The sequence below is a fragment of the Nyctibius grandis genome, chromosome 5 (assembly GCF_013368605.1).
Source record: "Nyctibius grandis isolate bNycGra1 chromosome 5, bNycGra1.pri, whole genome shotgun sequence".
Classification (NCBI taxonomy): domain Eukaryota; kingdom Metazoa; phylum Chordata; class Aves; order Nyctibiiformes; family Nyctibiidae; genus Nyctibius; species Nyctibius grandis.
The window spans coordinates 14,992,115-15,005,583 of NC_090662.1; the positions used below are offsets into that span (position 1 = coordinate 14,992,115).

General features: G+C 40.8%; 1 protein-coding gene across 1 annotated transcript in view; it reads right to left on the minus strand.

Moving 5' to 3' along the window:
- The window catches only part of RELN (reelin), a 314,463-nt gene that overhangs the window by 134,829 nt on the left and 166,165 nt on the right, over nucleotides 1-13,469 (minus strand).

The following is a 13,469-nucleotide window of genomic DNA, read 5'->3' on the forward strand; positions in this document are numbered from 1 at the left end:
GGGGAAATCTTGGTCACAATAAAAGTGAAAGCTGAAATAAGAAATAATTAATTAGAATAATTCTGCATTTTTATCACAGTTCAACATCTGAAAAAGAGATACAATAATGCCAAATTGCATTGACCTTTTCAGTATCGTCTTCGCAGTGCCCTCTTGTCTCTGAACCCCTTCGTAACACGCCAAGGGAAAGTATGACGATCACCTCTTCTGTGTTTAAAAAGGTCATGGTAGTGCCACGTAAGTGAATAATTAAATCTTTAACAAAGAGAAAAATGTGGCAAGAAATGAAAACCGCCCAATACCTCTTTGTCTATGGGATTTTTATGAGCAAAGTATAAAAGAACACATTTTGTCATATTCTAGAACTCTTCCTTCATTTATCAATGCCAAAAAAGGACATTATTGAAATTCTTTTGTTGATGATTTTCTGGTATGGTTGCCTATAACATAGCAACTAATTTATATTTAGGAATGTACATTTGTAGAGGTGCCTACACATTGTTAGAAAAAAATCTGAGTACTTGAAGTCTGATTTTTGTATAGACACTTTCTGGTCTATAGCTGAATGATAAGAGCTCTGTGCTTATTAAGACTGACTAAATATCACTTAAAGAAATAAACACACTACAGAAATGTAGACTGTTTCAACTGCTAAAACAAACAAATTGCTGTTCAAGTATTTTTCTTCCAAAGAAAGGTCAAAGCAATAGAAGGATTCTGAAGTGTTGATAATTTATCACAGAAATTAAATAGATTTTGTCACAAGTCCTCTTACTCTGTTGATGCACCATATGCACAGTGCACCATATATGCAGCTGCTGCCACTGAAAAGGCAGAATAATTTACACATAAAATAGTTTATAACTAGCAGAAATTAATGAAACGGTTTTATATTTTACTGCTCTTTGAAAAACGCTGCTTGTACTATGCAGTTATTTATAATGGGCTGAGAAATGGCTTTTGCTCACTGATTTTATCCTTCATGCTCACAGGTATTGCTAACATCAGAATTTTAAGAATAATTTGTTTATTTTGCTTCTTGCTTTTCAGAATTTTCTTTCCTGAACAGAAATGAAGTATCCTTTATCTGTCAATCTATCTGCCACAAAACTCCTATTATCTGCACGCAGTCAAGTAAATACACTAAAAATAAATATTCAGGCTAAAACTTAATTCAAATTTATATGTAACCTTTCATCTCTTAGGAAGCAAATAGACAAATGGATCCTACTGAGCTAGTTATTGCAATTGCATACAAGCTTTGGAAAATCCTTTGTAAACCTTACTTATTTCTGAGGTGCTAAGTTATATGTAAGTATATACTTGATAGTGGTCATGTAATAATTAGTAATCTCTTGCCTGATGAAAGCCTTCTATTAAAATAAACACAAACCAGATACAACCCCATTATCATTTAACGTTTGTATGTCCTTCTGCTGTCTAACAGAATATTTACTGAAGTACATCTGATGGAGTTTCCATTTAGGTTGTCAAGACAAATAAATGGGCAGTTTGGCAAAAGCGTGAATACGTAATTTTTTATACAGTGGTGTATGATCAACACTTTATTAAAGCTCAAAAGGATACAGAATCATCATCTATTTCATTAGTCCTATAAAACTATCTCTATGCTTATATAGACAGCTACACAGTATCTATGAACATGTATTTTATGCATATTTTATGTGTTAATGACCCACACAATGTATGGCTCAAATCAACCTCTGTTCATGTTAGCTTTGAATCTCATGTGAAACAGCTACGCAGAAGAAAAGTTCAGACAGGGGTTTAACTGGTGTTTTTCTACGTACTTATGAAACCAGTAATAGAAGCTCATTACCTCTAAAGAGAGTAAGAAAGATGCTCAAAACACATCTATGGCTTTTAAAGAAGTTCTGAAGGATGGCCAGCATTTTCTGGTACGTTTTTGCCCCAGTGCCACCATTTGGGACCCTGGACACATGTCCATGGGAGAAGCAGGTGAAGACCAGACCCACCTGCATGAGATGTGCTGCCCCAGCAAGGACCAGGGCTCCTGTCCTCGTGACCTCATCCTCTCCTACCTGCCACATTTCTCTCACCTGTATGTTCATCACCCTCCAATTCACACTGAGCTTCCATTCTTTTCATTTTCCAAGCAGTCACTGTCGCTGCTTTTACTGCTTTTTTTTTCATCCAATGGGCTGCTGAGGGATGAATAACCTCAAAGAGCACTCAGCCAAATTTTTCAGGAGCAAAAGAAGCTCCACAGGAGAGCTCCTCACCAGCAACACCCCCAACTACCTTGTCAGCCTTGTTCAACATGCAGGAGGCTGCTGACTATGTTGGATTATTTTCTGGTTTTGTAATAGGGCTTGAATAGTTTAGAGACTGAATTGAAACCATCACACTCATTTTCTCTTGGGTTCAACCCAGGATTTGAATCCAAGCCTTTAGAAATGAACTAAAGTACAATTTACGTACTGTGCTGCCTCTTTCCCAAATTAAAGGCTTTACACTTGCAGTGGTAGTCTATATACTTCCAGTACTTAAGGACTGAATTTTACAGGTCTTTTTTTCATCATTCTAAAGTGACAAAAAATGTGGAATGAACATGTGCTGTGTTTTGAAACTAGCTGGATTAAGTTCTCCCTAAACTGGAGATACTGCAGATCTCCCTATGTAGATGTAGAGTTCTCTCTTATGAATTTAAGATTCAAATTTCTTCTCTGTTTCACTTGTAGTTACACTTACATGATTTATAAGATAAGAACAAATTAGCTTGCTGTGCAAATTTTGTAACTAAAAAGGCCAAATGACAGCAACTTGTAGGATTGTGTCTCTAGGCACATCAAGGATAGGGGGATCATTAGGGGCACTCAACATGGCTTCACCAAGGGGAAGTCATGCTTAACCAACTTGATAGCCTTTTATGAGGACATAACCTGGTGGATAGATGATGGTAAAGCTGTGGATGTGGTCTATCTTGATTTCAGTAAAGCGTTTGACACTGTCTCCCACAGCATCCTCGCAGCTAAACTGAGGAAGTGTGGTCTGGATGATTGGGTAGTGAGGTGGATTGTGAACTGGCTGAAGGAAAGAAGCCAGAGAGTGGTGGTCAGCGGGACTGAGTCCAGTTGGAGGCCTGTGTCTAGCGGAGTCCCTCAAGGGTCGGTACTGGGACCAGTTCTATTCAATATATTCATTAATGACTTGGATGACGGAATAGAGTGCACTGTCAGCAAGTTCGCTGATGACACAAAACTGGGAGGAGTGGCTGACGCACCAGAAGGCTGCGCAGCCATTCAGAGGGACCTAGACAGGCTGGAGAGTTGGGCGGGGAGAAATTTAATGAAATATAACAAGGGCAAGTGTAGAGTCCTGCATCTGGGCAAGAACAACCCCAGGTATGAGTACAAGTTGGGGACAGACCTGTTGGAGAGCAGCGTAGGGGAAAGGGACCTGGGGGTCCTAGTGGACAGCAGGATTACCATGAGCCAGCAGTGTGCCCTTGTGGCCAAGAAGGCCAATGGCATCCTGGGGTGTATTAGAAGGGGTGTGGTCAGCAGGTCGAGAGAGGTTCTCCTCCCCCTCTACTCTGCCCTGGTGAGACCGCATCTGGAATACTGTGTCCAGTTCTGGGCCCCTCAGTTCAAGAAGGACAGGGAACTGCTAGAGAGAGTCCAGCGCAGAGCCACGAAGATGATTAAGGGAGTGGAACATCTCCCTTATGAGGAGAGGCTGAAGGAGCTGGGTCTCTTTAGCTTGGAGAAGAGGAGACTGAGGGGTGACCTCATTAATGTTTATAAATATGTAAAGGGCAAGTGTCATGAGGAAGGAGCCAGGCTCTTCTCAGTGACATCCCTTGACAGGACAAGGGGCAATGGGTGCAAGCTGGAACACAGGAGGTTCCGCATAAATATGAGGAAAAACTTCTTTACGGTGAGGGTGACCGAACACTGGAACAGGCTGCCCAGAGAGGTTGTGGAGTCTCCTTCTCTGGAGACATTCAAAACCCGCCTGGACGCGTTCCTGTGTGATATGGTCTAGGTAATCCTGCTCCGGCAGGGGGATTGGACTAGATGATCTTTCGAGGTCCCTTCCAATCCCTAACATTCTGTGATTCTGTGATTCTGTGATATTTCTCCTGTTACCATGGAAGCATCAGTTGTAGATCCAGAACAAAAGCAGAGTTTAATTTTGTATTTAAAAGGAGATGAAAAGCATATGAAACATTTAGTGTGTCCTTGAACAAATTAGAACACTGAAAAGTTAACTAATTTGTGAGGAAAAATTAATTTAGAGAATAAATCCTTTGACAGATCTGATAACCTTAATTAAACAAAGTTTTCTCCCAAATCACTCAGATAATAGAACACAGGACACTTGCAGGCACTTGAATGGAGACACTTCATGACAGCAGCTATTTCCCATTGTTTGCAACTGGAGTGGGACTATCAGCCTGCCATAAGTAAACTGTCATATTCCTAAATAAACAACCCCTGCCTGTTGCCAAACGGAAAGAAACCAAGTTCTGTTCAGTGACTGTGGTCATCCCAAGGGGGAAAAAAAAAAACAGTTTAATTTAATCTGGCACTACCAATACTATTATTCACTATCTGCAATTGTTAGGCTATTGCTTTGCATTAATAGGGCAAAATGAAAAATGGCTGGATGCATCCCTGTATCTCAGCATGCTTTGATTTGCTTTCAATCTAATCTTCACTCTGAATTTTCTGTGTTTCTGAAGTTTGTCTACTGGATAGCTATGGTATCACTGCTTTTTCCCTACTTTCAAGGCCCTGCATAGCTCATCCTCACCTGCCTCCACCATCTCCCACATGGAGCATCTCGTGGCTCACTTTTCCTTGATTGCTGATGCTTGCCACTACGTCTGCTGGTGAGATGACCAAACTTGCGTGCCCTTGCCCATTCTGCCCACCACGCTTGGCAAATTCCCCACAAGATTATGTCCTTCAGACATTTCCTTAGTGCTTTCCTTCACAAGCCTTGTCACCGATTACACTGAAGAATGCACTGCTTACCAGGATGAACACTCTCTCCTCTTGTGATATTTCCTTTTACTCCCACATATCCCCAGCCCCATCTTATCTCCTGTTTTATAAATGGATGGCAATTTCCTGGGACACAGCCTACCTTTTTGTTTTGCGTCTGAAGAGGCAGCAGTGGTACGGTCCTTGCTCAGGGCTCTTTGATGCTACAGTGGTACCACTACTACAAAAAATACATTTTCATGATAAAATTGCTGTTATCTATGAACATTTCTAGTGTATGAGTATTTCTCATCTATGAATATTTCTAGTCTATGAGTATGGTTCTTAGCCAAGTTGTCTATGAGAGACAGCAAGACTTATTAATTCAGGTGAGCTTTCTGTTACACATTATGAGGGCATTAGCTAATAATTTGAAGACACAGACTATGGGAGAGGGTAGTGCATGATTTCAAAATTAAACTTTTGTCAAGAGTCTGTCACCCTCTTTATCCTACTCTATACTCGTTACATTTCACATCTTCTACCTACAGCTTTCACTTTTTTGGTAGGTACTTTTAGGAAAGCCTCTTGATCATCTGAGATGAAGAAGGGTTTCAATTAGGACTGCTCAAAACCATTGGTCAGCAAAAGCAGAGAAATCAGATTTGGTGAAGCAGGTGCTTTCCAACTGGACCTGTTTATGTTTTCATAAATAAATACTGACCAACTTTCCATAGCATCTAAATGTCTTAAAGGCCCCAATGAAGATCTGGGATCCTACATAGTGTAGCATGCTGGAACAATCTCCATATTTTTAAAAACTTGCATGAGAGCACCATGTAAGGAGACATCTGCTACCCTCAGGGTGACCTGTTGGCTGGAAGGGCCCTCTGGAGGTCTCCCGTTCACCCTGACATGTGAAGTAGCACAAGTGTCAGCCCGATCAGCCTGTGCCACAGTTGCAGCTAAGGACACAGCCCTGAAGATTTTTAGAAGCTCAAAAGACAAAGATTGGAAATGTAAATCGAAGCACTGAAGTTCCAGTTGTTCCAGTCAACCTTGTGAATCAATAAATACCTCTTGGCTTTACAGTATGGGATTTCTTTACTCAGAGAGGAGAACAGAGGGCAATTAAATGATGCAACTGTGCCATTCACAGAAGCATCAACAGGAAACACTAGTGTGAAATTCCTCAGTGTAACAGATTTTTGGCTGAAGTGCTGCATATCATCTTCCCTAGGCTCATCCCCACACTTGCACAAAAATGTTGTTCACCTCTCTTCCTTTAAAGTATCCACAATGATCTTTACCATTATTTAATTAGGTTTTTATCAGAGACGAACACTGATGCACCTCTTCATATTATCTTTCCTGGGCCTAATGGCCCTGATGATTCTTTCAGACAGCTGTAGCCTCACAATTTATTTTTTGGCGACATTTCTTGCATTAGAATGAATGTGTTGGGCATTTGGGCAGTGCCAGCTTGCAAAGGGCTGATGGCAGATGGAAAGTAATCTGCCCAGTATGCCTTCACCTCTACACGAGCAGAGGGCCATCAATTTCCCCCATTAAGGAGTTGTCACACAGCCCACCCAGCTGGAGGACCATCTCTGATAGCCAGGCTGGCTGGCGTATGCTATTCAAATACAAAACGCACTTTAAAAGGAAACGAAAATATCGTTTGTCGGCAAATTGAAAATGCATGGCTTTGACCGCAGCCAATTTTTTAATGACTGTAATATTTTAAGTGATTATTTTTGCCACTTCAGATTGCTCCTTAGAGAGGAGAGGTTTTTTTTTAATTAAAATCTAGGCAATGCAAACAGATGAGATATGAGAAGCAGAGGAAGAAAAAAGATGAAGAAAATTAATTAAAGCAACATTGTCAATGGAGCCATAAATTAGATATTGTGTCTTTCTCGGAATGAGTCACACAGGTTTTAAAAATTTTTAGATTTTGACATGATAGCAGGTACAAGGATAGATTCAGTCTTGATAAAATCATACTTTGTATGCAATGTCTTAGCCAGTAAAGGCACGATGACAGAATTTAGGAAAGACTAAATTCTAAATTCTGTGGATTCGACTGTTAACGCTTCTGGCCTGAAGTCCCCTCTTTAACCAAAGGAAAAACCACAATGTGATTAGAATACTTTCCTGTGAGATAAACAGGGCTTTAATCTTTCCCACATGCTACATTTTTGCATCTTTTAATGTAGGTTACAGAACGAAAACCTTGGCTGCACAAGTAGGCCAGGTGCAAGGAAGGTTATAGTGCACCTTCCCTTTCCGAAACCACTGGATGAAACTTGTCCTGCGACGTAGAAACAAACGGTTTATAAAGTGTGTTTTCACTCATCATTTTCAATTATAGACTGTTATTCAAAGGCTGGTGCTCAAAACGCTTTGCTTGTTTATGAGTGATTTGTATGATTTGTATCGTTCTTAATTTTCTAGGACATCTCATGATGTTTGTACAACATCGGTCATTCTGGCAATGACCGATTTCCTTAATGAGTCATTTAACTGGCATGAACTGAACTATTCCTCTATGTTATTGGGAACTATTGATGTTTCTAGCACTCTGCAGTAAGCATGATGAAACCTCATCTGTCCTTCTGAAAGTAACAGTGTGTATTTACACCACCGTAAAATTAGAATGAGAAAGAGTCAGTCAAAGTATTTTCTACTCTTTGGCATCTAATGGGTCAATTCATGTTGTTTTTATTAATGTGCACCTCATAGTGACCTGCAAAGACCAAATTCTTTCCTTCTAGGAGGCAGGAAAGACCCCCGGTGCTTTCACGCTAGCTCAGAGCTAAGGCTGGCTCCCTGCCACCCCCTGCCACACTTCCGAGCCACGGGAAACTGGCATGGAGAAAGGCACAGGTTCATCATGGCTGCCTGACAGCGATTCTCAGCTGCTCGAACAACTCACAGCACCATAGTCAACAGCCTATCAGTTCCAATGATCCCCTAGGCATTGTATCTATTATTTTAAGTAGAAGTGTGATTATTAACAAAAAAAAAAAGCAAAACTAATTCCATGCATGGGCTAGATCCAGTCCTATGGATATACAGACGGCTCATCATGGGCACACCTCAGAGTGCCCACACTCTCACTAAAGGGAGCCGAACGACAGGTTTTGTGCACCCTGCTCTGCTTTCTTCACCTTTCCTCCCCTCTCACACTCCTCCTTCCACACACAGAGAAGCAGGAATGGCTCTCAGATGAGGTGCAGCAGGAAGCCTGCTCGCCTCTTCCCAGGAAGATGTGGTGGATAAGGGCTCCTGCAAGGCAAAGCAGCTGGCTAGAAGGCTGGGTTTGGTCCACAGACCAAATACTGCCTTGCTATATCTTATTCAAAATCAAGAGTCTTATCAGAAGTGTCTGTATCTGTATAATTTTGTCCCATACAAGGTCATAGCAATCTCAATCTGCCATTTTCACACTGGCATACCTAGAGCATCACCTTCCCTGCTGCAAACAAATATATTTGATCTAACTAAGACAATGGATACTTCAACCCTTTTTAAAACAAGAATTTAATACCAAAAAATGGAAAAAAATCTTGTTCATTTCAGCAAAAACAATTAAACTTGACAAAGATATATATGGAATATAAGGATGTTTGTTTTGAAAGACCATCCAATGCCATTCCTATTAATTAACAGAGTATTCAGAGATTTGGAAATCTGCTCTGGAGCTGGGGGTGTGGAATAGCTTAATCAGCCTTTTTTTTGCCAAACTCCTAGGCTTGCGTGCATGTCTTCCCTGCTCAGTGACATACAACAACACAGATTTAGGAAGGACCTGCACATCTAGGATGTGCATAGCCCTGATGTGCTCAGGGTGTGGTGAAAGGTCATAGAGTTTTACAGACACATTTTCAGTATATTTTTCTGAGTGTGTGTGTTCAGTTCTCCCACTCCCTTCTTATGCAGCTTTCTCTTCTGCTAAGCTGGCATGCATTTCTGGGAAATTAAAATGAGCTGAATGGCGATGACTTGTTACTTAAGGGGCTTACTGTATCACGATATTGGGATTGGGACGTTTTTAGGATTTATTGGTCATGTCCACGGTAGTGAATAATATGCATCAGGTACCATTCCCTGGTCCTAAACCCAACTTGCTAAGTGAGTTGAGTAAACCCAAACTGACACAGACCTTTCCCCCTTGCCCCCATCCCATGCTGTGCCAGGCTGCATGCTCACAGCTCAGCAGCACAGACAACCTCAGGTGTAGTCCCCAAGTCCTGCAGAGCAAAGCAACCCGACTGGCTGAACTGCAACCTTCAGCCACCAAGTGAAGAGCTGTGAGACAACAGTTCTGTAACTGGACTCTTCACAAAGGTGAGAAGTGTCACTGGGTTAACACATCATGACCAAATACATCACCGCTCTGGTGTCTGTAATGATCTATACCTCTTTTTCCCAGATGTGGAAAAATTCCAGAGACACGTCGTTTGGTCTCAATGCTATTTTTATGTAACCAAAGCACTGCAGAGACATGAACTGTAGGACTGCTGAGGTTGTCTCCCTTCTCAACCTCAGTTTTTGAGCTTGCAATCTTGGACCAGGGCAATCAGAGAAAACTAAAAAACTTGGCAAATGTTGTACCTCAAAAGACAACAATTTATGGTCAAATATACAATACATGTGAAGTTTCCACTGAAAGATGAGATCACTTTTCTGTTCTATAGTAGTAGAGATCCAAGAAGCATTACTGAAGGAAGAAGATTTCATCTTTTCCCCCAATTAGCTATGGAGTCTTGAGGACCTTTAACAGCTCTCAGAGCATAGCACTGCTTCATGCGTTTCAGCATTCTCAACCACCAGTGCAACATCCTAACCATGCTCTGTTGCAAGGCAGTGCTCACGCTCAGAGCTGTCACTGGAAATATTGAAATGCAGTCAGAAATTTATCCTGTTCAACACCCTTCCACACAGTCCAACACAGATAAATACATTCCAGTGGATCCAATTAATCTCCTAAGGGTTGCTTGGCCTTGCTAACAGTGTCTTTCTTGTCTTTTGCTGTCTTCTTTGGAACTGAAATACACAAATTCAGTGGCTTATCTCTCAGCTTGCTTCCTATCTCAGTAGCCAGTTCTGGCTGCGTCTGCAACCAGCCATGTGCTTTCAAACGAGTAGCAACGGCTCCTGAGCGCAGCAAGAAATGTAATGAAATTCCTGGTCCAAGCTCAAGCAGCCTGGGAGAAACTGCTTCCCAAGCTGGGCACAAGCAAGTTCCCACAAGTGCTTATTAAGAACACACTGTCCAAATCCACCAAACTGGAGTGAACACATCGGTGCATAATTACTGTTAATGCTTGCACTGTCCACTCCAGTGACTGAATTAATCACAGAACCTAACTCAGGGCCCAGACAGTAGTCTTCATGGCAGTACTTTTCTTTGTTTCAGCTGCCTTTTTAATTTACTAATGCAAGCAGCTATTAATCTGAGCAGTTTTACCAGCAAAACTCCTGGAATTGTAATGTAGTAGACCTCAAGTAGACTTGAGGTAGTAGACCTCAAGTACTACCAAGGTAAACTTTCTACAGAAAAATACTTTCTTTGCAACTTGATAAGCATCCAACAAGAGCATGGACCAGGATAGCAAGCAATTCTAAAAGCCACCTCCTGAGCAACTATTGGGAAAGAATTTGCTTAACCTCTTTTAATTATGTGAGCAACAGCAACATTTTTTCTAAACTACCAACAAATCATATCTTAATGCTCTTTACCAACAGAGTAACCCACTAAGGCAACAAAATGGTATTTAATGAGATTTCCCTTACAAGGTTTGGGATGGCTGAAGGGAAGGGTGGAGTGGCAGTTCTAATATGCTAGGACCATAATGGTAACGGGATTAGGCCAGGGACCATCCTCTAGCCTTAACAGCAAGTGACACAGCAGAGTTTGCATCCACCTGGGCAAATGCTCTCCTCCCAGAAGAGTGGTGTCATCCCTGCTGCCCACTGGACACAGTCCATGCCCCATCCATGAGTGTACATCCTTTGAAGATAATGCCTGGGAGATTGCACAGGCCAAAACCAAGCAAAGGGGTGTTCTAACAATTAAGGTGTGCAAGATTATGGGCTTATGTTCATACCATTGTTTTCTTCATTCACTACCCTGGATGTGCCATAGAGCCTCCAAGGAGAAGGTTCCACCATCTGAGCAACACCTGCTAAGGCAGTCCAGAAGTAAACAGGGGAAAAGTAAACATATAGAGAAAGACTGTTTCTACTTTTTTTTCTACCAGAAATAAGCATGTATTTTTTCCTCTTCTTTCAGTTCTGACTGCCAGCTGGATGAGCTATCCCAGACTGGCACTGCCTTTCCACCTGGGAAATATGGAGTGTCAATCATTCTGGGTGGTGAAAGGTGGTAAGCAAGAAAGGACGAACACATAAAATAACCCCAGTAAACAGAAGACATTTAGAAAGATCATTTTTTTTGTTTCTTTCTGTTTTTCTTAATATTTCATTCCCTCGGTCCAATGAAATTACTTATCTTTATGGCACAATTTAGGAAAAGAATCGACCCACGGTTTTGTATATACTGATCAGAACTGGGTTAGACAACAAATAACATCCAGAAATGTGACTGTTCATTGGCATTGTCAAGGAAACTTGTAAGGAAAAATATCGAAAGAAGTCAGTGAAGAAGTTAAAACAAACTCCAAGAAAAATTTTTAAGGCCAGTTTATCTAAGATACTAATTGACAGAGGACAGAAGGATATTAATTGAAACTTGTATGGCACAAACAGGCTTGGATGGCAGAGGAAAAGTCTCATCAGCTTGAAATGGAGTTTGGCATAGTGATAGACTGTGAGCAAGGGAACTTCTTTAAAGAGCACGTAGGTGGAAGTAACAAAAGGTAGCACAGTATAGCAATGAAATTTGCTGATCCCTTAATAAAAACGTAGAAATTTAAAATTGTTATGCAGAATTTCTGAACAAATATCAGGACTATTTAGCAAGTTTTAGATGTCTGGGAAACAAAAGGACTTGTAGGAAAAAAGAGAACTAGAATTAGCTTTGATGAAAGCTATCCCTCGTAGCACTGTCGGGGTTTCTCCAACATTATTCTGCAGGCCAATTCCTTTGGCTATAATAGAGCAATCTCCTAAAAGCTTCCCCCAGTTTCTACGAACTCCCGCAGCCTGAGAGCACTAACAATGTTGGGAATCCTGTGAAGATGTACCACCCATTGCTGCCGCCATTCTGCCATTATACTGGCCAAGTTCTCTGACTACTGTGAAATGCTGCTTGGAACAGAGGTGACTGGTGTGGTTATATTCAAAATGTGATGTAATGTCATTAGCACAATGTACAAAGATTCTCACCTTTCCATTTATACAAAATAGTTGTTTGATGACTTGGGATTAGAGCTATGCTAAATGTTTTCAAGAAAATACTAAAAGGTTCTGTAAAGATTTATATAATGTTCCAATCATGAAAAGCATAAAAATTTTGTCAAAAAAAATGTTCTTGTTGTTATAATTCTACGACAGGGTCTATGCTGAATCTGATGTAAATCTTGACCCAATTTATAGCTTTACTTCTGACATAACATGAAATTCACATTGCAAAATCTGTTCAAATTATATTTGGCAAGATTGTTCCTGAAAATTTGAGCAAAACTGGGGCAAAAACCTTAAAAATGAAATTTGAGCATGGGAGTGCTCTGATGACAATCTAGATACACTAAAAATGTTTGAAATAACTCCAGGGTCCCATGAACAATAAAAGCCCTGTGTCACCCATAGCCTTAATCCGGTGTGGCTACACCACAGCCTTACACATTGCCTTAACCTTGTGTAAGTAGCTACACATAGCCATATGTCAGCTGGGAACAGACAGGTGCATATTTCACTTGTCCCTAAAACAGAAGACGGCCTTGGAGGAATGTCAGGTTGGTGGGTCCTCACTCGTATCTCATGTAAGGTTTGAGCTTGTAAGGGATTTCTGTCTAGAAGCACTAAGTGATCTCTGAGTTTAGGTCCCTTGTCTTTCATGTAAACGTAGTTGTGTATTGACACAAACTGGCTGAATTTAACTAAACAAAACCCAAAAACCCCAATAACAAAAAAAAACCCACCACCAACAAAAAAGTTGTCTACTTGCTAAAGTTTAGATGCTGTTTGTGCATGTTTCAGAAAGAGCAAGGAGTGTTTAGGCTTGGCCAGCTGAGAAGCAACTGCACCTGTGGCACATTAATCCTTGCTTTGCTTTCACATCAACCCACCTGTGGGCTGGGTTTTAAAATCCAGAGGTAAGACTGACAGTAAAAAAAATGTGAACTGATCACAGAAAATTAATTCATTAAATACGCAGGACATTATTTGATTCTAAAATCTCACAGAAAACTTTCTCATTGTAGTTTAAATGGTCTTAGTGAAGTAAAAAGAAGTCAATATGCAGGTACTATGAGTAGATCAGTGGGACTACTTATTTCCAAAAAAAGATTAATCTGAGGCCATTCA